General features: G+C 38.3%; 1 pseudogene across 1 annotated transcript; it reads right to left on the bottom strand.

Annotated features, from left to right (window-relative positions):
- Positions 1-3,559: 3,559 nt before the first annotated feature.
- LOC308415510 (galectin-related protein-like) lies at positions 3,560-4,079 on the bottom strand (annotated as a pseudogene). Its single transcript has one exon. The product of its transcript is annotated as a galectin-related protein-like (transcript).
- Between the last annotated feature and the right edge of the window lie 606 nt (positions 4,080-4,685).

A 4,685-nucleotide genomic window follows, 5' to 3' on the forward strand; every position in this document is an offset into this window, starting at 1 on the left:
AACCTAACTCCACTGCACTCATTAAACTCCACTGAACTTCATATCTCACTTTTTCTGCACTGCTCTATGTCACCACTCTTTTCTATGCTGCTCTCTTAAGAGTAGACTTATTTCTCAGATTTGTCACTTCACCTGCCCCTCAATTAGATGACACTTTCAAACATGGCTGCTTCCTTATAGAAAGTAACTCTACTTTCATTTGGGATTAAAGGTGTGTACAAAGGACATGTCTGTATTCTAGCGAGAGAGATAGAAGGTATGCCATTCCAGGTGGATCATGTATACCTAGAAGATCTTTGGATGTGATTCCTTGCCAGAACAAAAAATTTGCTAGATTAAAATTCCTCTACACCACTGACAACTTTTGCATATCTACTAGTGACACCCTTGTCAAACTGCTGTTTAAATAGTCATGCTGAAACATTATAGATGTTGGTTCTGTTATTAACTAGAAACCACAGTCTCAAAGGAAATTCCTTGATACTCTGACTCTTATAATCTTTCTCTCCCCTATTCAGAAATATTCCCAGTGCATCAGGTGCAGGATTTGTTTTGAAGATGAGACTAGAACATTGAGATTGTGCTTACAACTCCAAAATAAATTTTTTACATAGTTTACATTTATTTTGTTTTACTTTTTTATGAAATTCATTTTTATTAAACAACTTTATTTTTAAAAAAAACAAAGATAAATGTACAAATTTTAAGCATCTTTGCATAAAAGTATACAAATACATTTTTGTCAGTGCTTGTTTCTTTTTTTTTCATAGAAAATTCCTTTATTATAGTGCAAATAACTTTCAGCAGTGACATAATGTAACAACACATTTAACAATACTTTACACCACGCAGTAAATAAGAAAGTGTTTCTTTGAAAATATGTCATCATAGGAACATTATCTTTACATTAATGCCGGAAAATGCCAAAGCTCTTTTCTCAAGGTAATAGGGCTTGATCCTGTTTTGGATACTTTTTTCTCTTAATGCACATGGATTTGCCATTTAATGCATCAACTCTAAGAGTGATCTCTTAGGGAGTTTTAGAAAGGTTGGCAAGATTTGAAACTGGGCTTCAAAATTTAAAAAAATAATAATTTTAAGACAGTTCTGGGATAGCCCAGGAAGTATAAATCTCTTCTGTTAACTTGATTGATAGACACATTTACTCCAGTTTTGCTGCAGATTGTCTAAAGCCTGCTTATTTTTCCAGAGCCAGATTGTTATCCCTTGGTTTTAGTTATTGAAAAACTAGGGCCCTGGGTGGACAGAACTCCTCGTGTCTGCAAATACTTTCCCCATGAAGCTTTAAGCTGCACTTTCCATCCTGAATCCCCCACATTATACCTCTCAGGCTGAGGAGAGTGTGAGCTTGTCCTATTTTCTAGCTAGCCATTTGGACAGTGGGCTGTGGCCCGGATTTACTTACTAGCCCCGAATCAACCCATCACACAACTTAGATAGCTCCAAGGAGGCTGACACTACTTTCTATACCAAGCAGCCTCAGGGATTGATTGGCAGTTAGACAGGAAGAAGTCTCTTCTGATCCCTCACACTCCCCATGTCCCAAGCTTCTGCTGAACTACCTACCTGTGCCTGGCCACTCAGAAGAGCCCTCCGAGGGGGAAGGATGCTTACTGCATGAATCAAATGCAAACCTTACAAATGTTTTTCAGGGTGTGTTCTAAGTCTCTTGACAAACACTCTTCTGAAGTGGCTTTTCAACCCATGAGAAATTGCTCATGGGCTTAAAAAAATACCTGGAGCTATGAAACAGCCCTCATGGCTGACGGCGGCTGAGAAGTCAGCTAGAACATGAAGCTTTGTAAGATGCAGCTGGTACTGGTGGACAAGTCTTTGTATATAACACCATGGAACTGTGCTAAACAGTTTCAAAGTTAGAAGAATCCAAATATATCATCTATAAAAATTCCTTATTTTAGTTTGCTTTGTTTATCTTAGACTTTGGTTTTGAAACACTGTCTACATTCTTGACACATGAAGATGACATGGCCACTTCAGTGCCTCTGCATGTTGTATAAAAATCCTTAAAAGTGAAGCAGGACAAGGAGATGCCCTAATAAGACACATACACTGTAAAAACAAAACCTAAATTATATATAAATATACCCCACCCAGCATCCCTTTCTTCTCCCACTACCTGTCCAAAGCAATGCCAAAGGCCCTTCTCTCTAGGACCAAAGCAGTGTATGAAACTACAAGCATCCCTAGCCTTGCAGATACATTGATAATCTGCACCCTATTGGTAGTTCTGCAAGTGCAGGGAAACAGTTTTCCTGGAAGCATGATCACTATTGGCTGCACTAAAAACCTGAAATCCTGGGACTTAATCTTTCAGATGACCTAACTGGATCCTATCTTATCAGAGAGGCAGCATTGTCTACTCAGAAGCTCCAAAGGCATTGCTTAGGGATCCTTAGGGAGGGTCTCAGAAGAAAAATTATACAATGAGCTAACAGCCTAGGTTGATATAAATTATTTCTCAGTAAGTAGTTTGGGGCAACTTGCTTCTGCTTTACACTGCATTCTGGAATCATTTTCATAGCATACTATTAAAAACTGATATATAGTTATTTTAAAAGCTGTCTATGCGATCACCTCTTATATGCTTTTCATTAGTTTAATATCAACTTAATGAGCTATTATGTAAATCTAAGTAAGGAAGCCAATACTGTGCTACTTCACAGGAAGGAGGAAAAGCAATGCAAACAAAAGTTCATATCATCGACAAGAACTTTAGAGTTTTATCGAAGTGTTGCAAAAATTTCCCCAAAAGCATTTATAGCAATTTATATTAAGAAGCCAAACTTGAGGGGTAAGGAGAATATGCTCAAATTCTTCAAGGTAAAAATTCACTTATTTTATGCTTGTAATACATAATTTCCCCATCAGACCTATGTTAATAATTTGTAGACATTGCTCATTCTCTAATACATTAATACAGATACTAAATATAAATAAATTAATTGAGAACGCTTAAAAATCCAAGGTAACATGATGCTGTGCTAAGAAACGAAACAAAACAACAAAAAAACAAAACGACCCCCAAGAAAACATAAAAAGCGAACCCCGCACAATCTACATTCTATGTAAATACCCTGACCAAAATGTCGGTTGTGCTACGCAATTCCACTTTAGTGCAGAAACGCATTGGCGTTGATGTACCGTTGCTGTTTGTAAGGTCTTTAGCATGTTTGCTTCTAAGTATCACCTTGTTTTGCAATGATAAGTAATTGCTACCAAATCACAAACCATCACAAGTCCATTTTAGTTTAGTCTGAATAAAATCCAGCACAGATATATTATTACTTTGTTCTGGGCATAATAGTGGCTCAGTATTTTTCTTGTGAGCTATCTTCTTCTGGGCAAAACACAGATGAAGTTGTCATCCTGAACTTCAGCTGCACAGACAGAGATGGTGAAGTCTGCCTTTGTTTTGTTATCTCTTTGAGTCTCCAGATCTCCCTAGGATACTTCTTTCAGACAGTCCTGTAGATGTGGCACCTGATCGATCATATTTGCAATAGAAGTGCTTCAGACATCAGCCAAGTTTGGTGATCTGGAGGTCCCCATTGATCTTTATGGTGTCAATTACAGATAATGTTTGAATACGGTGGTAAAAATCAAAAAGTTGGTGTCCATCCACAAACACTCTGAAACGTGGGTGCTCACAAAGAATCTCCACCCTGAACGGTTGGTCTGGGATGAATGGGAAGTAAGGGATTGCCGACTGCTCTTCGCCTCTTTCCCCTGATATACAAGAGTTTCTGAGGAGCTGCCGGTCTGTGAACACAGCTTTGAGTTCGATTGCCACATCAGCAGGAGGATCTTCAGAGTCACCACAGGTCAAGCTGATGGCGAAGCTTTCCGGGTTGAGATCTACGATGCCCATCACTAATACCTTCTTGCCTGGTCTCATGCCACCTTTAATGTGCCCACAAAATGGAACTATCAGTCGTGGGAAGTACACAATCGGCTTGAACTGGAGAACCCAGGGAGTTGTTTAAGTGCCCATCATCAAGTTTCACCACGGCGTCGCTGTCGGTCACCGACCCCGCCATGTTCCTGCCGCTTGTTTCTTTTTTAAGGTTTGATAGTGTGCATTAAGATCTTACTAGTTATAATGAGCATAAAGTACGTGTAAAACAAGATGTAACCTGGAATTAGTCCAAGTTTTCTTGGTGTGTAAGGACTAAGCATAATAGTTTTTTCTATTTTCTTTTTTTTCCTTTTCTTTTCTTTAACTTTACACAGTCTGTGAGTTGTTTCTGGGGTGTTTTGAGCTTTCTGGGGTTAGAATCCAATAATCAGTGCCTGCATATTATGTCTATTTTTTGTGACTGGGTTACCTCACTCAGAATGATATTCTCTAGAAGCATTCATTTTCTTAATTTCATAAAGTCATTGTTTCTGATAGCTGAGTAGAACTCCATTGTGTAAATGTACCACAATTTTTTGTATTCATTCATCTACTGAAGGACATCTGGGTTCTTTCCAGATCTGGCTATTATAAATAGAGCTGCTATGAACATTGTGGTGCATGTGTCTTTGTGGTATATTAGTTTCTATGGGGTATATGCTCAGAAGTGAAATAACTGGGTCTTCAGGTAGTACTATATCCAATTTTCTGAGGAATCGGAAGACATATTTCCAGAGTAGTTGTAGCA

This window comes from Micromys minutus, assembly GCF_963924665.1.
Source record: "Micromys minutus genome assembly, chromosome: X".
Lineage (NCBI taxonomy): Eukaryota > Metazoa > Chordata > Mammalia > Rodentia > Muridae > Micromys > Micromys minutus.